Source organism: Hyla sarda, chromosome 8, assembly GCF_029499605.1.
Source record: "Hyla sarda isolate aHylSar1 chromosome 8, aHylSar1.hap1, whole genome shotgun sequence".
In the NCBI taxonomy this organism is placed as follows: domain Eukaryota; kingdom Metazoa; phylum Chordata; class Amphibia; order Anura; family Hylidae; genus Hyla; species Hyla sarda.
The window spans coordinates 35113964-35140645 of NC_079196.1; the positions used below are offsets into that span (position 1 = coordinate 35113964).

Sequence of the window (26682 nt, forward strand, 5' to 3'; positions counted from 1 at the left end):
GAACAGTGCTTCTGGACCTTTTCAGCCTGCCGGAAGTCAGTGGAGAGAGCAACATGGTGGAAGCACAGGAGAGTACGAGATTCAAGAGTCCTAAGATGGTGCCCAGCACCCAAAAAGCTGCAGTGGCTTAAGTTTTTCAAGAGTTGGCAGACCAGGTGCGGAGGATACCAATCGGTACTGAAGAAGCCTGCCTGAAAGTCCCGCCGCCAGAGACTGGAGAGTGGTAAGTGACTCCGGCGGGTGGAACGCCCACATCATCCCGAAGAGCGTCGCCGATGAGGTTGTCTCCACACCACCGGACCTGGGGATCCTGGGCAGAGATCTACACTGAGGAATCGGATGTGAGTACCCCGGCTGAAGCCACTTTTTCTACCCCTCCATCCACTCCTAGACCAGAGCCTACCCCCCAGGTCCAGAAGGCCACAGCACGCCCCCGGTCACCACCGCTGCCCCGGTGGATATTTAGCGACGAGCCTCAAATAATCCAATACATGAGGCAGTACCTCCTACCACTGCCAGGGACGACTCATCCCCCAGTTCCAACAGCCCATTCTGAGAGGGCTAAGCAAGAGGCACAGGTGACTGCCATAGTGGAGGAGATGAAGGCACAGGGGAGGAGAGAGTATGGCCCTAACAATTGCCGTATGAAGTACGTCAAGCGCAACAAAAGGACACTAAAGGTCTTGAAAACCAATATATCAGGATGCTGGAACACCCCAAAGAGGGAGAGCCACCCCTAGAGAGGCGGAGAGCCACTGTCATCAAATTTGATAAAGTACAGGGGTATGGCACTCTAATGGACTGCCACACTGGTGGCACCATTCTTGTGAATCCAAGGGGGGTCAAGAGAGACTATCTTCCACCACCGCTACATTCTCTGGAGAGCGGGGAGATAGTAGAGTATACTCCGGTCTGCAGTGTAAGAGGAGAGTGGGCAGCAGCGGTAACCCATCCAAAGAATGTATCTATTTTCCATCAGGAGATTGGAATGCGGACCCCTTTGGCTTACAGTCCCCTAAGGCCAAAGGTACCAATCAAGAAGAAGAGTTTCTGCCCGAGGTGCCCGTCATGGCTCCCAAACACCAACCAGGAACAAGTAAGAAGTCTTCAGATGTGCCCATGCATACTCCTGGCGTTGAGGAGGTTTGGACTGCTCTTCAGGCACCGGCTAAAGTGCATCGACCTACTCCTGCTGAGGAGGAGGTTTGGGCGGCCCAACAGGCACCAACACTTTGTCCCCCAGTGGCGCAAGGTGCTGCGGTACAGATTGTAGTCACAGTGAGCCCTACCATCACTGATTCCAAATTGTCTCATGTATCTTGGAACACTCGTGTCAGTCCTCTGGAGGGGGCCCAGTCCCGTGGTCCCCGTTACATGTCCCAGCCTAGGAAGCATGCTGACAGGAGAGGCTGGGATGGGAAATTTCCAGGATAAGTTCATGTGTGATAAATTTTGTTTCTTTAATTACCATCAAGTCATGAGACTGACTTTGTTTTTGTGGAAGTACCACTGTTGTTTTACAGTTTCAACGCAACAATCAAGAAAAGTGCCTGGTGGACTAACCAAGAATTATTTGCAATCATTTTGCGTAAGTTTATGTGCCCTTCTTAAAGCCGTGATCCTTTACTACAGAACTGTAGAGTGGTACTATTACTCCTGTAAAGAGTAATACATTGATATTGCACAAGTATATGTAAAATTTAGTATTTTTGTGAAGTTGAACATTTGCACAAAAACGTCTATAGTGTCTAATGTTCTTTCTATCCATGGCATTTGTACAGGAGGTATCTTGGCCCTGTCAGGAGAAGCGTATCCACTTACCTCATTGCCATGTAATAGTGTACATAACAAAACAATTATGTATATAGAAGTCAGTAGTCAAAAACATGTTATTACTAATTAGTCGATCATAATCATTAGAGAATATCTAATTTCATGTACAATAATCAGTAATGTACACAATATATTCTGTGTACCTAAGATAGTCTTCTGTCAAATTCAATTAGGACTGTAGCCATATAGTTAAGGTATATTCAGTCCACATCAGTCTTCAAAATGTAATGTCTATTATTTCCTGTCCACTGTGCACAGGGTTCTCTTGTGGCCAGAGAGATCTGAAGGTTGTAAGTAGCACGTAAAGTGGCAGAGCTATTGTGTACATATGTAATATGTCATGTATTGTAAGGAGGTAAATAACTGCTAATCAATTGTTATGGGGAGAAGTAGCTTAAGCCGATGAGCCCCTTTAGCACAGGCATCAGGGTAAAGAGCCTCAGGCAGCCCCATCCAAAACTTTGCTGAGCTATAGAACAGACAAGATCTGAGAGTGTCTGGTGTCCTAAGGGAGACCTAGGCCTAACCACGCAGCTACGCTTCAAATGGCAAGTGCCCCTTCAGGTGAATGTCAAAGCCTGGTAAGCAATCACAGGGGTGAAGTCTAGTCAGTCATAGTCAAGTCAGTCAGTCAAGTCAGCGTGGGTCTGCATAACTTAGTCCAAATCCACTACAAGTCTCAGCGAAGCCACAAGTCAAGCCACTGGTTACCTCCTTGGGCCTAACTGAGCTGTAAAGACTTATTCCATCTGTCTCCCTCAGTAAAGCTGCCGTTGTTTCGTAACTTTGCATCTGAGTGATTATTTGCCCCGCGCCTAGCCCAGGAACCAGTGGCCATACCTTGGGTGGTGTAGAGAAAACCACGCCTTGGCGTCACGAACACAAGGGGTTAATGCCATCTGCCCCTAGGGTAATAACATCTGCCCTTCATCACACCCTCACCACACAATTTTTTGCTTTCAACTTTATGGTAGCAATTTGGGGAAAGCCTCTTCTAGTTTCACATGACTGTATCCCTGTGCACCAGGTAAGGCCCATAAAGACAATGTTTGACGAGTTTAATGTGGAAGAACTCGAGTAGCTAACTCAAAGCTTTCACCTCAACCCCATCAAACACTTTTGGGATTAAATGGAAGATCTGCTGGTAGCCAGACCCATCATCAATGCCTGATCTCCCCTAACATCATTGACTGATCTCTCTATTGCCCTTTGGGCTAAATAGACACAGGCTCCATCACCAAAATCTCCAAAATAGCTTCACCATACCCTCCAATATCCTGTGGAAAGCCTTTCCATAAGAGTGGAAACTGATACAGCTACAAAGTATGGAGGGAGGTCTGGTTGATCCATACTTATGCCAGTACTTTAGGAACCGAATATCCAACAAACTCATATGCTATATATTAAATATAAACATATTAATGAATGATGGAAAACAAGTCACTAAAACTCAGTTTAAAAAAAAGCCTCACTGCATTCAATAAACTTTTATACCCTCCTACGGAACGCCTTTATCACTTTGTTTACACATACCCTCCAGCCTACCCATCAACCCCCCCCCCCACCCCACTCCAATGAGAACATTACTCCAGGTTCACCTGCTGAGTTTTTTGTGTTCGCTCTACTCTTGGTTTTATCCCTCCATTTGATGGAAATATAATTATACACTTCAGCCTTCCATTTTTTCCCCCCGATTTTCTTTAGCAGGCTCACATGGTTTTAGCTTTATTCAAATAAGACGTATAATTGACTCCCAGCTACTATTGAAGGCTACAGCAGAACATTTATTTGTTCTCTTAAGGGCTGCATATTTATTTTGTCTGTTTTTTTTTGTGGTTGTTGTTGCTTCCTGCTTTGCATTCCCATAATGTACTTTTCTTTGGCTTAATCCCCCGGTAAGCTCTATCCACTAAATGTCAAATCACACTCTATATTTAGACATCTCGGGTAGAGATTGCAACTTGCCTATATTATGGAGTTAATTGTGACATCTGCATTTGAAGAAGTGTTTCCTACAGGGTTCGAACACCTGTTGGATTGAAGATGTTTGACGATTGCTTCATCCCTTTATATTAGAATAATTTCCCAAGGGATTGCAGAAAGAATTATGACCATATGGCATGGCGTCTTAGGGGAATTACCTGAATCATGGTTAATCACATTCTTACTATTAAGCGCTTTTCTATCCTGTGCACTTTACATATATTTGCATGCAAATTGTGAACTAGTTTTTTTTTTAAAGTTATTTTAGATGATTAAACCCCATAATATGATATGCAGAGTAAAATAGAGTTATTAAGTCAATAAAAGTGTTGATTGAATTTCAATGATCAAGGTTACGGCGTCTAACCTTGTGTACTTTCCAGAAGACGTGGTGGTCTCTCTTCCCTGGTCATTAGAACCTTCTAGGATTTAGAGCTGTAAAGTATAATTAGAATTAGCATTGAGAAAATTCTGTTGTTTTTGTCTTTCAGGTGAATCTCATTAAAGGAGAACTCCAGCCAAAACAAACTTATCCCCTACCCACAGGATAAGGGATAAGTAGCTGATCATGGGTAGTGTTGCTCGCGAATATTCGCAATGCAAATTTTATTCGCAAATATCGCATATTCGCGAATTCGCGGATATTCGCAAATATAGCACTATATATTCGTAATTACGAATATTAGTTTTTTTTTTTTTTTTATCACAGCACACATCACAGTGATCATCCCTCTCTGCTTCCAGCTTGTGTGGTGTAAAGAAGGCTCTAATACTACTGTGTGAGACTGGCATGCGAATTTTCGCATATGCAAATTTTTGCATATGCAAAATTAACATATGCTAATTTTCGCATATGCGAATTTTTGCTCATACTCATTTTTTATATGCTAATTTTCGCATACGCGCATTTTCACATATGCGAAAATAAAACGCGAATATTACGAATATGCAAATTTAGCGAATATATGACAAATATTCGTCCATATATTCGCGAATATTCGCAAATTCGAATATGGCCTATGCTGCTCAACACTAATCATGGGGGGTCTGACCATTGGGCCCCCTGCGATCTCCGGAACAGGACCCGGCTCTCAGTGAGGAGCACGTGCTACAGATGGCGCGAGGTCTCATCATTTCTATGAGAGTGCTGAAAAGACCTGAGTACAGCACTCTGGCATCTCTGGTGCTCCCATAGAAATTAATGGAGTGTGTGCAGTCTACTGGTATACCTCACGCTCTCCTTCACTGACAGCCAGGGTTCAGTTCCGGTAATTGCGAGGGGGGGGGGGTTCAGCTACTAATCCCACAATCAGCTAGTTATCTCCTATCCTGTGGGCAGGGGATATGTTAGCTTTGGCTGGAGTTCTCCTTAAGGCTAGGTTTCCACTTAAATTTTTCTGTCAGTTTTTGGAGATCTGCCACTGCAGTTTTTGAGCCAAAGTCAGAAGTGGATCCATAAGAGAGGAGAAGTATAAGTCCTTCCTTTATATGTCCTATTCCTTTTGAATACACTTCTGGCTTTGGCTCAAAATCTACAGTGGCAGATATCCAAAAATTGCCAGAAAAAAAACCAAGTGGAAACTTAGCCTTAAGGTTCCGTTCAGCGTCTGTTTACACTTGCAGTTGTAGTGCAGCAGAGAGCTGCTTGAATTCCGGAAAAACCCATTGTGTTCGTCTAAGGCCACATTGTTCAGTCACATGGTTGATTCCGCCATTGTGGGCAGGAATTACGTTGCAGCAGAGTCTTATTGTTTTCAGTGGGATTATGCAGCACTGTGTGCGTGACGGAAACATCTGCCAAGGAAATTCACATGGTCACAGCACTCAATTATAGTAACACTTAATTTATTTTTAATACAGTGTATGTATATATATATATATATATATATATATATATATATATATATATATATATATATATATATATATAAGAATTGGTGTGAGACAGCACCGAGGACCAACCTCCGTTCATGTGAAACACCCAGGCAGCTAGCCTAGTTTTAGTATATGCAAAGTCCAGAAATCACAGCACCGACAGGTTGAGGATCTTCGTAAACTGGTTTCTTTAATCACCGCAAAAAGTTACAAGGTTTCGGCAATCGTGGCCTTCATCATGCATGCTTGATAAAGGCTACTATTGCCGAATCGTTGTAACTTTTTGGGGTGAATAAAGAAACCAGTTTATGAAGATTCTCAACCTGTCGGTGCTGTGATTTCTGGACTTTGCATATATATATATGCAATGTCCAGAAATCACAGCACCGACAGGTCGAGGATCTTTATAAACTTTTTTAATAATAAGTTTTTTATTATTATAAATTTATTTCCATAAATAAAGAAATGTTCATGCTACATGAATTCCAATAAATTCCAGTGTATTTCTGGTGCCTAGCAACCCTTTATCATCCTAAATATGGCCATGATTAAGGGTGCTTAGGTGCCAGAAATGTGTTGGTATTTTGGCTGCTAAGCATTGTTTGTAATTCTACTTTCTTTGCTTGATTTTACATGTTCACACATAGCACATGCACTGCAGAGTATAACTATTTACTTATATTTATTTATTATTCTAGTGTCATTATAAGAAATCTGCAGCATCTACATTATTACTGAACTTACCCTGACAGTCAGTTGGGAAGAAACACATGTGCAACAGAACCATGCTGCATTTTGTTTTAATGTTACCAACAATATTTTCAGCAACATTGTAGGAAAGGGAATCTATTTTTGCAATGTAACAACTGGTTGCAAAATTAAATTAACACATTAGCCAAGTGCAAAGGAAATTATGTGTTTAAAGGCAGCTTTAGGTGATGTTTACACATTACTCTTACACGTTTCAGTTTTTGTTTCTTTGTTTTACAAACAAAATGAAAGAAAAATTAGAATATATGTTTATACTGTAATTATTTAGGCCAAAAGCCAGATAGAGAAGTGTTATGGGAAGCGTAATGATTACTATATGTGTATATATATATATATATATATATATATATATATATATATATACATACTGTATATGAAAAGGAATATGCAAGCAGCTCAGATATTGTATATAATGTGAGGGGTGGACTCACTTATGGGATATACTGTATATATAATGTGAGGGGTGGACTCACTTATGGGATATACTGTATATATAATGTGAGGGGTGGACTCACTTATGGGATATACTGTATATATAATGTGAGGGGTGGACTCACTTATGGGATATACTGTATATAATGTGAGGGGTGGACTCACTTATGGGGAGATACTGTATATATAATGTGAGGGGTGGACTCACTTATGGGATATACTGTATATAATGTGAGGGGTGGACTCACTTATGGGAGATACTGTATATATAATGTGAGGGGTGGAGTCACTTATGGGAGATACTGTATTTATAATGTGAGGGGTGGACTCACTTATGGGATATATTGTATATATAATGTGAGGGGTGGACTCACTTATGGGAGATACTGTATATATAATGTGAGGGGTGGACTCTCTTATGGGATATACTGTATATATATTGTGAGGGGTGGACTCACTTATGGGATATACTGTATATAATGTGAGGGGTGGACTCACTTATGGGATATACTGTATATATATTGTGAGGGGTGGACTCACTTATGGGATATACTGTATATAATGTGAGGGGTGGACTCACTTATGGGAGATACTGTATATAATGTGAGGGGTGGACTCACTTATGGGAGATACTGTATATAATGTGAGGGGTGGAGTCACTTATGGGAGATACGGTATATGACAGTACAAATATCAGACACATAAAGTAAAGGCAGATACAGTATATTCCAAAAAGAAATACAATGAGATAATACGTCAATGTTCTCTTATTCTATTTCTACTCAGATAAGTAGAGCAAACCTCCGTGTGCCTCTCCAATATAATTAGCACATTAATGAGTCCATTTTATAAGAACAAAATATTTGTTTAATACAGTCGTGTTTGCTGAAATAAAAGCCATCTGTATTGAGAAAATTTTAATGAAGCGCTCTATGGCCTTGTCACCCTCATCGTGAGAGTTAGTCAACAATTCTCTATAATTAATAGAAATCACTGAACCGGAGAGTCAGATATGTCACCCCAACCCAAAACACCCCCTCACACACCTCCCTTCCTGGGTGATGTAAAATTCTACACTTAACAAGGTAACTACTAGAAAAGTTCACTTTTATTAAGGACAAAGACACATGTTTTCTCTCCTAGTTCTTCAAGAGTAGTGATCTCCAAACTGTGGCCCTCAAAATGTTGCAAAACTACAACTCCTAGTATACCTGGACAAATATTTAAATGTTATAAAACTCATTGACTCATTAATGTACAAATTATATTGAAGCAGCACTGTTCAAGAGTCATAACTTTTTTATTATTCCATCAATGTAGCCTTACAATGGCAAAATTCTTATGGGCACAACATTTTCTGCCCTTAAAGGGGTTAACCGCCATAAGGTGACTTTAGTACTGTTGTGAGTCAATCATAACGCTGCTGCTTTCTTTTTGTGAAATGGCTATTTCCTGTTGAAGTTCCCTCCCTCCAACTACAAGTCCGAGAATCCCTTGTCTGTAAGTTTGGGGTCACTTTTCTCTCTCCCACGAATTAGTCACCCCACCCATTTCAGCACAGCTAGACTCCCTTTCCATGGGTGCTCTGCTTGAAACTACAATTCCCTGCAGCCCTGTTTAGAATTATCTCCCTCCCACCCAGCAGGCACTCCACCCATTGAAGCACTGCCTAGCTCCCTTTCAACACCTGACTAGTGATGAAATGTCTTGAGCCGCACTGCAACCTGGGAAAACCCAAGACAACACTCATTTTGTATGCTGCTAAAAATGAACCAGTCATCAAACACAGGTACAGACACTATATTACGAATTAACTTTGCAGCTCCTGTAGCACAGTCAAATAATAATGAAAACAAAATCCTGAAATACCCCTTTAAGAATGTTAAGTGAGTACTAATACATACATTGTAAGCATTGCAACTTACTTTTTATTTTTAAAGGGGTACTCGACTGGAATTTTTTTTTTTTTAATCAACTGGCACCAGAAAGTTAAACAGATTTGTAAATTACTTCTATTTAAAAATCTTAATCCTTCCAGTACTTATTAGCTGCTATATGCTCCACAGGAAGTTCTTTTCTTTTTGAATTTCCTTTCTGTCTGTCCACAGTGCTCTCTGCTGACACCTCTGTCCATTTTAGGAACTGTCCAGAGCAGGAGAGGTTTGCTATGGGGAGCCTCCAGGAAGGCCGGAAGAAGCGTCATTTGACGTGAAACGGACGTTGCCTTTTACCTGCACCTTCTCCACTCTCCCCCATCCCCGTGTCTCATTTTATGTGATTTTTTGCTCCAATGCTGGAATAAATCACACCTTTACAGTCGTCTACCTGGTGAGTTGCCGTGTCTTTTTTTTTGCTTCTTCTGCTGGCTTTATCATATATGTTTGCTATAGACACCAAGCACCCCCAAGACCTGTATTTACGACCGCCATGGCATTTAGTGGCTACAACAGCTGAATCTACCTAGTTGCTTTAACCCTTGCAGTGCCTGGTTTCCATTTCTTTGTTGAATATTAAAAAAGAAAATAACTTTTTGTGGAGCAAACAGCAGCTGATAAGTACTGGAAGGATTCATATTTTTTTAAATTGAAGTAATTTACACCTCTGTTTAACTTTCTGGCACCAGTTGATTAAAAAAAATGTTTTTCAGTGGAGTAGCCCTTTAAGGGCAGAAAGTTTTAATATCAGCATTATACAGGAACTATGGGGGAGATTTATCAAAACCTGTGCAAAGGAAAAGTTGCCCAGTTGCCCATAGCAACCAATCAGATCGCTTCTTTCATTTTGGAGAGACCTTGTTAAAAAAGAAAGAAGCAATCTGAGTGGTTGCTATGGGCAACTGGGCAACTTTTCCTCTGGACAGGTTTTGATAAATCTCCCCCTATGAGTCTGGCAGTAAACAGGGGTCCCTGCTCCTGTATCTACATTCTGTGGTTTGCTATTCCAATAGTTTAGTGCACTACAGAATGTATATACAGGAGCAGGGACTCCTGTCTGGCCTCCCTGCTCTTTTACTATATTCCGACGCAGGGCCTCTTCTGTGGGCCGCAAGCAGAATTCCACTTCAAATTAAAGCCCAATAGACTTCTATGGGATTCCGCACTCCCATTCACACTTCTGAATTTCCGCTTGCAGCGCAAGCGGAAATTCAGAAGTGTGAATGGGAGTGCGGGATCCCATAGAAGTCTATTGGGCTTTAATTTGAAGCGGAATTCCGTAAGTGGAAATTCTGCCGTGTGAATAGACCCTGACACACAGCTGCAAGTAACGGAGCACAGAACAGAGGAAGAAGAGTGCTCAATGGGGCGGGGGTAATTCACTACATATTGGGTGCATCTAATGGGAGGAGGTTATCTACCTACTAAGGGCTTTTACCTAATGGAGGAGGTGAAATTATCTACCTACTGGGGAAATTTTCTACATACTGGGGCATCTACCTAATGGGGGTGTGATAGCCTGGGCGATGTAGGGTATGGGGAGTGTAGCAGTGCGGTAATCAAAGGGTGCTTGTTAACCCTTGCTATTCGTGACGCCAGGGTGGGGGCTCCTCAGTAATGCTTGTCCAATCGCCACCCTTCCCAAGAGCGATAGGGAGGTAGATAATAATGGAATGTCCACAACCGGAGAGTTTTCTGAAACAGGTATAACTTTTACTGAAGGTTTTCTGCAAGCTTCAATAATGGAACAGTCTCTATGCATACAGGTGCTTTCTTTGGAGATTGACAAAGGTTGGGACTTTAGCAATTTAGAGTCTTTAAGTATTATGCGCTGTTCCACTGGATTTAGGGGATTAGTTGTGGTCCAGCAGTCACGCTAGCATTAGCAGGGGTAGATTAGAACTCACGGTTTTAGTTCTGCTGAGGCCGGTTGGTTTTTGAGGCCTAGCGTGTCTTTGAAAGTTGCGCAGAACCGTCCTGCTAGTCTGGCATCCACGAGAGCAGCAACCAAAGAGAGGGATAAATGCTACAGCTCCCTTATATGGGCAGGGGCTGTACTAGTGCTAATTGGTCCAATACTTGTGTCAATCACCATTACAAAGGATTATGGGTAACATGTGTCTCAAGGACCTCCAAAGGTCCTCCAACATACCATAGAGGTTATTATCGTGGTCACATGACCGAAGGTCCTGCGACGCTAAACAAGGTAAGTACTATACATTATCCTAGATATATTCTATTATAAAATATATACATGTATTAACATTACACAATTAGACTTAAGAAGAGGCGACTAGGGGCTGTCCCACCTGAGGGACCCTACCTGAGCGTAGTTACTCTGACTAATCTAATACGGTACCGGGACACCACAGGGGGATTACCTACCTACTGGAGACCTGCCTGTTCTGGGGGCGCCCAATACCTTGCCTTGTCACAGGTTCTGCCAACCCACTCTACGTCACTTCACGTATGTCAGAACAGGGAGATGAAAAAATACCATAAATTCATGTGTAATCTGCGACGTAGCCTCCAAAGTCAATTGTTTGAGAAAACAGCGATGTAAAACAGAAGCAGAATAATCGACCTCAGAGCTCTCATCCGTGATGTGTATTTGTGCTTAGACATCATTTTACATTTATGGAGGGGTGCATTATGCGTTATGTATTTGCATTCTACGTTTGCACGTGTTATAAAGCGCTTTCTCCTCTTGTTCTCATTTCCATTTGGTACGTGGTTATTCTTTACAATAACTGTTCGTACAATAGAGTCTTTGCTTTTGCTATATAATGTGTTTCCCGTCAGGATTGGTAAAAAAAAAAAAAACAGGCAGGGTGATAATGGAAAACATATTCAACGCAATTGATGGCACAATGAACAAAACCTCCCAGTCCTCTTTAGATAGCCTGAAATCCCATCCATTATGCCACATAAAGCTCTGCGCTCATCTTTGTGTATCGATGTTAGCACTGCAGGAAAGCTACATTATATGTTATCTAGACGCCGTATACCCAGTGTGACATTTATGATGATACAGACTTAGAAAGTTCTTTTCCTAATAGATTTCTTTATACATTTTCTGCTGTAAAAACACCTGTCACCTTCACCACTGTACACGGTGGAAACGTTATGAATGGAAGTACCTGACGGTAAGTTAAAGGGGGTCACAATGTGCCCGGCCTGCCTAATTAAACAATAAAATATTTCAACCACCTTCTTTGCGCCCTTGTAGCCTCCGGTATAAGAACGCCCTGCTCTCCACTTGACTTTGTGCTCCCGTAACTGGCCGGAGCTGCGGACAGCAAGTGATGGTCAATCAGCACTGTCAGTTCCACCCGGCTGCTGCTGCTATGACTGCAGCTCTAGGGAAAGCAGTTTCACCAGTCGCAGATGGGACGTCCTGAGACCAGGAGCTACGAAGGAGCAAGTTTATTATGTTTTTTTATTTTTTTTTTATTTGAGGCAGTCTGGACACATAAGGAGGAAAAAAACAAAACTTTGATGGACAACCTCTTTATAAATTCCAGGCATTTTTTTAAATTAGCTTTCTCTTTTTTAATCTGCTATAGGGGCTGTAAAGTTAGATATAATATAGTATAGTAAATATATAATATAGTGTCTGTACCTGTGTGTGACGGTTGTCTTGCAATTCTTGTCCTTGATTTTTGTCCCAAAGTTTATTTTTAACAGCATATAAAATTACTGTTGTCTTAGGTTTTCCCAGGTTGCAGTGCGGTTGAGACAATACATCAAAAGTCAGGTGATGACAGGGAACCTGTCCTGCTACAATGGGTGGAGCTACCGCTGGGTGGGAGATCATTCTGCAACTAATTGTATTTTTGCAACACCTGGAGGGAACCTGGTTAGGAAACACTGGTCTTTTGCATGGAATGCTGCTCATATGTGTTTCAATGGGTGGGTGGCTGATGTGTGGGAGGGAGGAAAGTGACCTTACACTTACAAACAAGGAATTAAGGGGCTTGTAGTTGAAGAAAGGACTCCAACATGAAATAGCCATTGAGTTCTGTATAGGGAAAAATTTAAGCATCAAGTAGTCAGAAAAGGAAAATAATAAGGGTCTATTCACACACAAGTGGAAATTCTGCCATAGGAATAGACCCTTAAAAACTATATAAATTGGACATTTTTTAATCATAATGACCGACAGTATAAAAATGACATTTCAATTTCACCGTAATGTGCACTGCGTAAAAACGAAAACAAAATATTATTTTGCTTTGCCGTGCATTATATAGTAAAATGAAAGATGTCATTGCAAATTACAATTGGTCCCACAAACAACAAGCCCTGAAGATGGAAGACTGAAAGTGTTATGGCCATAAAAAGCAGAGGAGAAAAAAATGAAAATGCAAAATTGAAATTTTTTTGCATACTTAAGAGGGTTAAAGGGGTACTCTGGGGAAAATGTATGTTTTCAAATCAACTGGTGCCAGAAAGTTATACAGATTTGTTAATTACTTCTGTTAAAAATCTTATTCCTTCCAGTACTTATCAGCTGCTGTATACTCCAGAGGAAGTTGTGTAGTTCTTTCCAGTCTGACCACAGTGCTCTCTGCTGACACCTCTGTCTGTATCAGGAACTGTCTGGAGCAGAAATGTTTTGCTGTGCTCTTACACTGGACAGTTCCTGACATGGATAGAGGTGTCAGCAGAGAGCACTGGGATCAAACTGGAAAAAACTACACAACTTCCTCTGGAACATACAGCAGCTGATACCTTTTGGAAGGATTAAAATGTTTAAATTGAAGTAATTTACAAATCTCAAGAATATATTGTATTTGTGTATCGGCGCACATAAAAGGAACACACATATGGGAACAAACTTACTAATGCAGTTGGTTTATTAGTATCTGGATGAAATAAGAAGATATTGAGGAGTGAGCTGGTGTTGGTTTCGTTCACTAGGCAGAAAAAATAAATAAAGGAACGGTTTTTAGGTAAATACTCCAGATACTATATCTATGTCATAGAATTGTGTCGATTTGGTAAATACTGTAGCAGGTAGACTTACTTCTATCTTTAGAGTTGAGCTATGATGCAGATAGATGCCGACCCCCCGCCTCGATGACCGTAATTGGCGGAAAACTTCTGTCTCACTCACTACATATATTTATAAGATAATCGTGATTGAGTGATTCGAGTATAACACAATCTGCTTACATATGCACTGTAATAGTAAAGTATAAATCTATATATGGTACCATATAATAGGCACTATGAGTGGTTGAAGGTACCTGTGATCTGAAAGCTGGTTTGCATAGATAGATCCACGGAGCGTTGTTTGTCCTGAGTTGCGGCGAAAGATACCAGTGTGCACGATACAATCCACGGGGCGTTATTCGTCCAAAGGTATAGTGTGGGTACTGAAGCACAGTCCTTCCAGGAGCCCCCAGAGGGACAGTATGACAGGCAGTCCAGATAGACAGCGGGTGAAGGTCAGCGTACTGACCGAAACGCGTTAGATGATTCTTTGGCTCCTGCGCCTTGCTGTAGCTGCAATCGTGACGTCACGTTCAGTAATCAGATCTCCTTGCAAACTATCACAGCGTGGTCGCACCGGTGAGACGCTCACGGCCAGAGCAGATCTCCCGGCGCCTTCACCCGCTGTCTATCTGGACTGCCTGTCATACTGTCCCTCTGGGGGCTCCTGGAAGGACTGTGCTTCAGTACCCACACTATACCTTTGGACGAATAACGCCCCGTGGATTGTATCGTGCACACTGGTATCTTTCACCGCAACTCAGGACAAACAACGCTCCGTGGATCTATCTATGCAAACCAGCTTTCAGATCACAGGTACCTTCAACCACTCATAGTGCCTATTATATGGTACCATATACAGATTTATACTTTACTATTACAGTGCATATGTAAGCAGATTGTGTTATACTCGAATCACTCAATCACGATTATCTTATAAATATATGTAGTGAGTGAGACAGAAGTTTTCCGCCAATTACGGTCATCGAGGCGAGGGGTCGGCATCTATCTGCATCATAGCTCAACTCTAAAGATAGAAGTAAGTCTACCTGCTACAGTATTTACCAAATCGACACAATTCTATGACATAGATATAGTATCTGGAGTATTTACCTAAAAACCGTTCCTTTATTTATTTTTTCTGCCTAGTGAACGAAACCAACACCAGCTCACTCCTCAATATCTTCTTATTTCATCCAGATACTAATAAACCAACTGCATTAGTAAGTTTGTTCCCATATGTGTGTTCCTTTTATGTGCGCCGATACACAAATACAATATATTCTTGAGCTTATTCCTTTTATTTGGGCCCCAGCCAGGACCCTTATTGTTGTATCTTGGCTGCCTAAAAGGGAACCATCTCTGCGCCAGTGATTATATACTACATATTAATTTACAAATCTCTTTAACTTTCTGGCACCAGTTGATTTGAACACATTTTGTTCCCCCCTTCGGAGTACCCCTTTAATACATGACAATATCTGGCTGGCCTTAGAAGCAGCTGCTTGACATTCCAAACCCAAATCCTTCTCTATTTTCAAGGGTCCTATCTAGTAAAAATGCATCATCCATAGTGGGCACCCCCCTTTCATCATAAACCCCATGCGATGTGCCCCCCCCTCCTAATCATGAGCCACGCGATGCACACAGAATGTAATCACGGCTTCCAATATCCTTTGCTATGATTGTCGCATTTGCATTCAGAGTAAAATTTGATCCATTAAAGGGGTATTCCAGGCAAAAACTTTTTTTTTATATATCAACTAGCTCCGGAAAGTTAAACAGATTTGTAAATTACTTCTATTAAAAAATATTAATCCTTCCAATAGTTATTAGCTTCTGAAGTTTTCTGTCTAACAGCTCAATGATGATGTCACGTCCCGGGAGCTGTGCATGATGGGAGAATATCCCCATAGGAACTGCGCAGCTCCCGGGACGTGAGTCATCATTGAGCAGTTAGACAGAAAACAAAAACTCAACTTCAGAAGCTAATAACTATTGGAAGGATTACGATTATTTAATAGAAGTAATTTACAAATCTGTTTAGCTTTCCGGAGCCAGTTGATGTATAAAAAAAAGTTTTGGCCTGGAATACCTCTTTAATTCTAATAAGTAACATTTAAAATTGAGTCATAATATAAACCCCTAATTGGATAAAAATAAGTCAGTGCGGACAAGTTAAAAAATTTTTTTAAGTAAATGTTGGTTTTTATGTTGCTGCCAAGATGGAAAACTGGCAAGTGCAACTTCATTATAAAATTATATTTAAAGGGGTATTCTGGGGTTAACTAACTTTTAACTATCCTGCCTAATATCAATAATTATGCTAGATTTAGGCAAAGTTTCCACTTGGTTTTTTTTCTGGCAGTTTTTGGAAAACTGCCACTTAAGTTTTTGAGCCAAAGTCAGAAGTGGATCCATAAGGAAGGAGAAGTGTAAGTCCTTCCTTTATATGTCCTATTCCTTTTGAATACACTTCTGGCTTTGGCTCAAAAACTGCAGTGGCAGATTTCCCAAAATTGCCAGAGAAAAAAACGAGTGGAAACTTAGCCTAACATCTACTTACCATACCGCTCTACCGCGGATCGTCTTCCTTTTCTTCATTATATGGTCTCCCCCAGGTCTAGCATTTCCTTTCAGGTCCTGATGACGGTCATCTCATAATCCTTTGTGGCTCGAGGCGGGGGGCTTGGCTATTTCTTGTATTTCCTCACAAGCCAGCCCCCTGATGACGTTTGCGGTCCATCTGTACGTCCTGACCGGCCGGCGTTCCCTGCGTAGATTGCCGAGATCACGGGACGCTGGCACGTCAGGACTAGTGATGAGCGGCATAAGCCATATTCGAATTCGCAATATTTCCCGAATATATGGATGAATATTTGTCATATATTCGCGAAATTTGCAAATTCGTTATATACATTTTTTTTCCGCATATTTATGCACATATGCGAAAATATATGCGCATATTCGCAAATATTGAGCCCTCCCTTCTTTAATGGTATAGGGAACTAATGGGCTAGTGCAGTGGTCTCCAACCTGCGGACCTCCAGATGTTGCAAAACTACAACTCCCAGCATTCCTGGACAGCCGTTGGCTGTCCGTGCATGCTGGGAGTTGTAATTTTGCAACATCTGGAAGTATGCAGGTTGGAGACCACTGTACTAGCCCATTAGTTCCCTATACCATTAAAGAAGGGAGGGCTCAATATTCGCGAATATGCGCATATGCGAAAAGCAGAGAGGGATGCAGTGATTACTGTGATTTGTACTGTGAACAAAAAAAGAAAAGTGAATTTTCGGAATTGCGTATATATATATATAGTGCTATTTTATATTAAAATTCGAATTGCGAATATTTGCGAGCAACACTAGTCAGGACGTACAGATGGACCGCAAACCTCATCAGGGGACTGACTTCTGAGGAAATACAAGAAATAGCCAAGCCCCCCCGTATGCCAGCTGCTGCCCCGAGCCGCAAAGGATTGTGAGACGAACGTCATCAGGACCTGAAAGGAAACGCTAGACCTGGGGGGACCATATAATGAAGAAAAAGAAGACGATCCACGGCAGAGCGGTATAGCAAGTAAATGTAACACTAGCATAATTATTGATATTAGGCAGGATAGTTAAAAGTTAGTTAACTCCGGAATACCCCTTTAATTGGGTCATTACGGCGTAAAAGAGTTAAAAGGCCAAACCGCACTGAAGCTATGAATAAACCCACTGACTTGCCGCAGTGCTTGATACTTTGGGTGACAGACCATGCAAAGGCTTCATTATAGGGGATGGAAATACTGCCCCATTGAGCAGTATTATATGTGTAATGGTACATGACATGGATACATTTGGTACCAAAGACCGAATTATACCAAAAAGTATAAAAAGTTGGTTGTATTCAAGATGGTTCCCAGCATGCTGGGAGTTGTCATTTTGCAACAGCTGGAGGCACCTTGGGTGAGTGACACTGGCATATAGTTTGAAAAATTACATATTTTTCCATAACAGCGCTTCTTATGGCTAGGCAGGGTACTGCAAGTGCACAGTACTTTACATGTGAACTGTCAGGAACTGTCCAGAGCAGGAGAGGTGTGCTATGGGGATTTACTCCTGCTCTGGATAGTTCCTGACAGGGACAGAGATGTCAGCAAAGAGCACTGTGGTCAGACAGCAAAGAACAACTCAACTTCCTCTGGAGCATACAGCAGCTGATAAGTACTGGAAGGATTACATTTTTTTAATAGAAGTAATTTACAGATCTGTATAACTTTCCTGAACCAGTTGATTTGAAAAAAAAAATAAATAAAAATGGGGTACTTCGCCCCTAGACATCTTATCCCTTGGGTACGGCTTTTAGCTCTGGTGGCTATGTGAACAGTCCAGTGGTCCCTCAACATACAATGGTAATCCGTTCCAAATGGACCATCGTTTGTTGAAACCATCGTATGTTGAGGGATCCGTGCAATGTAAAGTATAGGACAGTGGTCTACAACCTGCGGACCTCCAGATGTTGCAAAACTACAACACCCAGCATGCCCGGACAGCCAACGCCGCTCTGGACCGTCACCGCTGCCCTGGATGTCGCCTTCCATCCCCGATGCTCCGGCAAGGCCTCTGTTTCCCCGGCATCCTCGCTCTCCGTCGCCGCCATCACGTCACTACGCATGCCGCTCCTATTGGATGACGGGACGGCGTGCGCAGCGACGTGATGACAACGATGAAGAGCACTGACAATGCAGGGGATCCCGTAGAGGACGCGCCGGAGCCCCGAGGACAGGTAAGTGATCGTCAGCGGACCACATGGGGCACCATAAACGGCTATCTGGGGGCAGCTGAAGCAGCCTGCGCTGCCGGATAGCCGTTTCTGCGATGGCCCCGACATACAAAAGCATCGTATGTGGCCTCTGAGAGGCCATCGTATGTTGAAATGATCATATGTCGGGGCCATCGTAGGTCGGGGGGGTCACTGGGTGCAAACTAAATAAGTTTTGGTCAAGTGAGGTTACTAGTGCCTGACCCGGCCTTGTGGGTTGGGGAATAGGTTGGATGCATGTCTATTTTTGGAGAGGCTTTTAGGTTAAGATCAATACATTATCAGTGGCTTGTTGGGGTTGTTGGTAATGGATGGGTAATGCACATGAAGGTTTAGGCATTATGGCTACCCCTTCTGGAAGTCTACAAGTCTTTTGGACATCAGGAGCCTCAACCATCCACCCTGTTAGATCTCTGGCTTCTAGTGGATGATAGGTGTCATCCCAGGCAGAATCCATGGTCAAGGCAAGAAAGAAGAGTCAGACAACCCATTTATTGCTGACATAAACTACAGTGGTAACTAGGACCACATTCCATACCAACTGTAAGTGGAGTAATCCCTAACCAACCAGTCTGTACCAGATCACCCAGGTCTTCAGCTAAATTGGCTCAATTGGCTCTTAGCTAATAATAGTAAAGGTGTAATGAAGCTTAAGGGCCCTTGAATCAGTCATATCCATCTCTTTAATCAGATATTGTAAGAATATAATTATTTGTAGATTCTCAGATTAGATTCTCATCTTTTGTAAAGGTATATGTGTATACAAATGTGGAGTCCAGGAACAATCCTGTAGCAGTAAGGGGCAGACTCACAAAGAAAGCTGGTGTACCGACGCTTCCCTGATGCCAGCTATACCCACAGTGAAGCAAGAGATCGGAGAACAACAATTAAATTATTAAACTGCGTTTTTACTATTGAATCGGACAACGCGTTTCGGGAGCTGCTCCTTGTATCTCAGGCAGCTTCATAGAGAATGAGTGGAACAGGGTTGCAAGAGTACTAACCTACCACTACATTATGGCTTATGCAAAAGACCACTCGGGGTCCCCATACCATCCGGGACATAATCCTGTCCGGCTGCAGCATCATCTTTGTCCCAGCTGAAGCACAGGCAAGCACAAAGTCCAGGAAGTGAGGGCGGGACTAGCACTCCTCTGTGCTCACTCCTGTCCTATCAGACTGCAGCATGAAAACAGAGAGGTGGGGATTACAGAGCAGCCTGCAGTGATTAGATGAAGAGACCCAGCGCAGCACAGCAGACTCAGGGAGGAAGTAAATGCATGGTGAGTTGGGTCGGGGATGTCAGAATGAGTGAGCAGAAGAACAGAAGAAGACACATCAAATCTAAACATGTAAAGCATTTGCATGACCTAGTGAGTAATCTATAGAAGCATTATTTTTCTGTGATATGACAGGTATACTTTAAAGGATAACTATCTTTTTTATGAACTTGTGGCATGCCATAGTGATAGACATGTGAGACATTTTGGTCGTGGAGGTCCGGGGCTAAAACAATGGAGCCTGTTGGCAGGAGTGTGAAGCAAGCCGTGTAGACATTCATGGATAGCCTAGGAGACCTTCTATAAACACACACAACCTATTTTACAGGGAAGATGAGCATAAAGGAAGGAGCCCATTTTAGTGACGAGCGGCAGGGGCCATTTTCAAATTTGCGATATTTTTCACGAATATATTGACAATTTTTCATCCTATGTTCGCGAAATGCCCATATTCGCAATGTTTGTTAACTTTTTTTCCCATGTGAAAATTTGCATAAAAATGTGCATAAAAATTTGCATGTGAAAAAAATAACAATATTCGTCATTAGGAATATATAGCACTATATTCGAACTATTCGCGAAATCGCAAAGTGTCAATATTTGCCATAAAAATTTGCATTACAAATATTCGTGCTCAACACTAGAACACAACACTGAGCTGAGTGCTTCTACCGCTTCGTATTAGTGATCTGTTGGGGGGGAGGGGGGGGGGGTCTCACCCCGGACCAAAACCTCTAACCTTTCACCATGACATGTCACAAGTTGGTAATACGGATAAGTCTCCATTAAATGAGCTAAAACAGTGAAAGGTTAGGTTCGCTTTAGTAATAAAAAAAAATTATAATAATAACTTCAAATAACACATTCAACCGCTAAAAAATAACACTAACAGAAGACCAACTCTGGTCTGTCGGGATCTTGTGTGTTATTTTTTCCACCTTCTTTGATATCTACAGAAGAACAGTTCCAGCTGATTCACGCGGTTGGCAGAGAGGTCCTTTCATGTTTTTTGCCAAACACCCGTAGAGATCACAATAATAATATTTGAGAACCGCACTTTAACACGTGTGAAGCTGAACGGCACTTCTGCTCACAAGGTGCCGCTGTCAGATGATGTTAGTGTTTTTAATGCGCGAGATAATGGCGCGACAGTGACAACCATCATGCTGCCAGCAGGGAGATGTGTTTGTACTTAGTACAACAATGGCGCCCTGAATTTTAATTTCTCCTCGGGTTGATATATTCGCGTCCCGGATTTCTCATCTGATTCAGAGAAACTACTTATTACCATTAATTAGAGGTAAATGAAATGGTATTTTTTTCGATCTTGGGACTTCGGCGTCCAGGTGGCTGAATTAAACGCGGCGCGCGACAGTCTGAAAAAGTCGGAGTATGAAAATGATGTGCAGCGAGTGGAACAGTGTCGGGCTGGTACTCTGGATGGATATATTTAGAGCAGTGGTCTCAAACTGTGGCCCCTCCAGATGTTGCAAAACTTCAACTCCCAGCATGCCCGGACAGCCAACGGCTGTCCGTGCATGCTGGGAGTTGAAGTTTTGCAACATCTGGAGGGCCACAGTTTAAGACCACCAATTTGGAGAGCTACGAGGTGTCTACAAAGCCTGGCGAGTTGCAGGCAGCTTTATGCAGCATTTCTTTATTCAGCAAATGGATTGATCTGGGAATTGCGCATCTAGAGAGGTCCTTTCATGTTTTTTGCCAAACACCCGTAGAGATCACAATAATGATATTTGAGAACGGCACTTTAACACGTGTGAAGCTGAACGGCACTTCTGCTCACAAGGTGCCGCTTTCGGATGATGTTAGTGTTTTTAATGCGCGAGATAATGGCGCGACAGTGACAACCATCATGCTGCCAGCAGGGAGATTTGTTTGTACTTAGTACAACAATGGCGCCCTGAATTTTAATTGCTCCTCGGGTTGATATATTTGCATCCCGGATTTCTCATCTGATTCAGAGAAACTACTTATTACCATTAATTAGAGGTAAATGAAATGGTATTTTTTTCGATCTTGGGACTTCGGCGTCCAGGTGGCTGAATTAAATGCGGCGCGCGACAGTCTGAAAAAGTCGGCGTATCAAAATGATGTGCAGCGAGTGGAACAGTGTCGGGCTGGTATTCTGGATGGATATATTTAGAGCAGTGGTCTCAAACAGCCAACGGCTGTCCGGGCATGCTGGGAGTTGAAGTTTTGCAACATCTGGAGGGCCACAGTTTGAGACCACCGATTTGTAGTGTCTACAAAGCCTGGCGAGTTGCAGGCAGCTTTATGCAGCATTTCTTTATTCAGCAAATGGATTGATCTGGGAATTGCGCATCTAAAGTGTTGTACATAATTACTCCGGCAACAGATGTAAGTTATAGCACTGTCAGTGTGAACATTATCTATAGACAAAGTAACATATGTTTGTTTGTTTTAGTGTTTTCTTCGTCCTTAAATAACCCAGCCGTGATGGGATTCGGAGGATTAGCGCCCGTTTATCGTCCTTTCAGGGACTCGATACTTTTACCTATGGGCTTTCAGCCAACTCGAATCCTGTGGGACACTTGGGTATTTAAAGAGTCGCTATAATGTTGTTGTGGCGGCTGGATATATGTGCAAACTCCTGCAAGTCGATGGGACTTCCGGCAGTTCTGTAGACCGCTGACTTTTGTATCAGTCTAGAAGGTCTGATTTTCCTACTTAAAGGGGTTCTTCGGTGGAAAACACATTTTTTCAAATCATCTGGAGCCAGAAAGTTAAACAGATTTGTAAATTGCTTCTATATAGAAATCTTAATCCTTCCAGTACTTATCAGCTGCTGTATACTACAGATGAAGTTGTGTAGTTCTTTCCAGTCTGATCACAGTGCTCTCTGCTGACACCTCTGTCCATGTCAGGAGCAGAGCAGGAGCAAATCCCCATAGCAAACCTCTCCTGCTCTGGACAGTTCCTGACACAGACAGAGGTGGCAGCAGACAGCAATGTGGTCAGACTGGAAATAACTACACAACCTCCTCTGGAGCATACAGCAGCTGATAAGTACTGGAAGTGTTAAGATTTTTAAATAGAAGTAATTTACAAATCTGTTTAACTTTCTGGCATCAGTTGATTTGAAAACATTTGTTTCCCACCAGAGTACCCCTTTAAGATTAAGTAGGAAAACCATCTAATCTAAACTCTGTAGCCTGATGCAAAAGCCAGCTGTCTACAGAACTGCCGGTAGTCCCATCTTAAAGGGGTACTTCACTGGAAAACATTTTCTTTTAAATCAACTGGTGCCAGAAAGTTAAACAGATTTGTAAATTGCTTCTATTAAAAAATCTTAATCCTTCCAGTACTTATCAGCTGCTGTTACGATCCACAGGAAGTTATTGAATTTCCTTTCTGTCTGACCACAGTGCTCTCTGCTGACACCTCTGTCCCTTTTAGGAACTATCCTGCTCTGTACAGTTCCTGACATGGACAGAGGTGTCAGCAGAGAGCAATGTGGTCAGACAGAAAGGAAATTCAAAACGAAAAGAACTTCCTGTGGATCATAACAGCAGCTGATAAGTACTGGAAGGATTAAGATTTTTTTAATAGAAGTAATTTACAAATCTGTTTAACTTTCTGGCATCAGTTGATTTAAAAAAAATGTTCTCCTGTGGATAACTCATTTAACCCTTTGGCCATTTGACCCTTACCTGCCTAAAGTACAGTAGGCCCAGAAGGCCACAAAGCAGCTACATTGCCCAAAAAGCCCATTTACCTGGGCCCATTATTGTCCAAATGAACATTCTAGGAACACTTTTTCCTGAAGATTAACCTATGTTAAAGGGCCAGCAATTGGCCAATGAACAATATTATTATCGGCCGCAGATTACCCTGAATAAATGGCGTATGTGCAGGCGACAATGATCAAAATTTAAAGGGTCACATTGAGAATTATCAAGCTGTGTGAAGACTCCTAAAATGGGCACTGTCATTAAAGGAGAACTCCAGAACATAAAAATTGTCCCCCATAGTGCCGGAAGAAAAAAAAAAATTAAGATGTACATACCTTCCTCCGCTCCCCCTTCGGTAACCGGCTTCGGCCTCTGCTGTGATCCACTTCCTGGTTGGCGGTGGTCAGAGAGTCTTACTGTGCTCAGCCAATCATCGGCCGTAGTGAAGTCCCGACTCGGCCGGCGATAGGCTGAGCGGCAGTGTGGCGTTTTCGGCCCCGGCAGCAGGTGCCGGTGTAGTGAAGAATTTTGTGTCCTGAAGCGTTTTCACACTGCCGCTCAGCCTATCGCCGGCCGAGTCTAACTTTGCTGCGGCCGGTGATTGGCTGAGCGCAGTATGATTCATCCGACCACCGGCAACCAGGAAGTGGATCGCAGTGGAGACTGGAGCCGATTACTGGAGGCCCCGGGGGAGCGGAGGAAGGTATGTACATCTTTATTTTTTTACTGCTGGCAGTATGGGCGACAATTTTTATATTCCGGAGTTCTCCTTTAAGAAAACAATAACCTGTGATACATTGTTAGGTTTAAGATACTGATGTTTCATGTTATGGATACTAGATTTATGGGGACAGATTGCTGATCCAGGGAAATATTCTGATCGCCATATTGGGGTCGGGAAGTAAAATTTCCTTTGTCATCGGGGAAATGGGCATCAGCCTTCTCCTGGACCATCAGCATTCTCCTGGGGAGGGCATCAGCCTTCTCCTGGGCATCAGCCTTCTCCTGGGGAGGGAGTTTGCCTTCTCCTGGATCAACACAGTAGGGTTTTAGGTTGAACTTAAAGGGGTACTCCACCCCTAGACATCTTATCTCCTATCCGAAGGATAGGGGATAAGATAGGGGATAAGATGTATAATCGTGGGGGTCCCGCAGCTGGGACCCCAGCAATCTCTGTGCAGCACCCAACCCCTTTAATCTTTATGGAGGAACTTGTTGCAGCAGAACCTGTTTCGGTTGGATCATCTAGTACACTGGTGGGCCAAACCAATGTTAGCAATGTAGAATAAATTAAAAAATCAAATTAAAATTTAAGTTTACACCCAATGCCCTAATGGCTATGAACAGGGAAAGGAAGATAAAACCAAGTAGTCCAAGGCCTCTATGAGTTTCCTTAGATCAGTATATATATATATTAGACTTTATTCACATGTTGCCGATTTGGTCAGCATTAACAAAGTAACATAGTTTGTAAGGTTTAAAAAAAATAAATAAAAAAAAGACAAGAACCCATTAAAGGGGTACTCTGCTGCCCCATCATCAGGAACACTTTGTTCCAAATGCTTGGAGCAGGCGGCGGTCGTGACGTCATGACCATGCCCCCTCATGATGTCACACCACGCCCCCTCCCAGAGATTTGCATTAAGGGGGAGTGGTGTGAAGTCACGAGGGGACGTAGTCGTGATGTGACGACCCGACCCGCCGGCACCCAGCGTTCTAAACGAGCACTGGGTGCTGCACAGAGATTGCTGGGGTCCCAGCTGCGGGACCCCCATGATTATACATCTTATCCCCTATCTTATCCCCGATAGGGGATAAGATGTCTAGGGGAGGAGTACCCCTTTAAGTTCAACATAAAACCCTACTGTGTTGATCCAGGAGAAGGCAAATGCCCATTTCCCAGATGACAAAGGAAATTTTACATCCCGACCCCAATATGGCGATCAGAATATTTCCCTGGATCAGCGATCTGTCCCCATAAATCTAGCATCCATAACATGAAACATCAGTATCTTAAACCTAACAATGTATCAAAGGTTATTTTTTTTTTAAAGGAGAACTCCGGAATATAAGGAAACTCATAGAGGCCTTGGAATACTTTGTTTTATCTTCCTTTCCCTGTTCATAGCCATTAGGGCATTGGGTGTAAACTTAAATTTTAATTAGATTTTTTAATTTATTCTACATTGCTAACATCGGTTTGGCCCACCAGTGTACTAGATGATCCAACCAAAACAGGTTCTGCTGCAACAAGTTCTTCCATAAAGATTAAAGGGGTTATTTTTTTTATATATCAACTGGCTCCAGAAAGTTAAACAGATTTGTAAATTACTTCTATTAAAAAAAATCTTAATCCTTTCAGTACATATGAGCTTCTGAAGTTAAGGTTGTTCTTTTCTGTCTAAGTGCTCTCTGATGACACCTGTCTCGGGCACCGCCCAGTTTAGAAGCAAATCCCCAAACCTCTTCTAAACTGGGCGGTTCCCTTGACACGTGTCATCAGAGAGCACTTAGACAGAAAAGAACAACCTTAACTTCAGAAGCGCATAAGTACTGAAAGGATTAAGATTTTTTTAATAGAAGTAATTTGCAAATGAAGTAATTTGCTTATATATATATATATATATATATATATATATATATATATATATACCATATTTTTCGCCCTATAGGACGCACCGGCGTATAAGACGCACCCAATTTATAGGTGCAAAATCTAAAAAAATAAAGATTTTGAACCCAATAGTGGTCTTCAACCTGCGGACCTCCAGATGTTGCAAAACTACAACTCCCAGCAGGACCGGACAGCCGTTGGCTGTCCGGGCATGGTGGGAGTTGTAGTTTTGCAACATCTGGAGGTCCGCAGATTGAAGACCACTGCATAGGAGGTAATACTTATGTGTCCCCGCCGCTCCGGACCCGTCACTGCTGCCCTGGATGTCGCTCCATCGCTGTCGCGGTGTTCCCGTCGCTCCGGAACGTCTCTGCTGCCGGCCGGGTATCCTCGCTCTCCGTCACCGCCATCACGTCGTTACGCACGCAGACGCACGTACGCGA

At 42.5% G+C, this 26682-nt stretch overlaps 1 protein-coding gene across 8 annotated transcripts in view; it reads left to right on the forward strand.

Moving 5' to 3' along the window:
* The window catches only part of GALNT13 (polypeptide N-acetylgalactosaminyltransferase 13), a 354352-nt gene that overhangs the window by 82832 nt on the left and 244838 nt on the right, over positions 1-26682 (forward strand). The window contains exon 1 of one of the 8 annotated variants that reach the window (XM_056536514.1): positions 9072-9222. The exons of the other annotated variants lie outside the window; for them this stretch is intronic. The gene's annotated coding sequence lies outside the window, so the exon portion shown is untranslated. Of the gene's footprint in view, positions 1-9071; positions 9223-26682 lie in introns of those variants that run through there. 8 annotated transcript variants of the gene reach the window in all.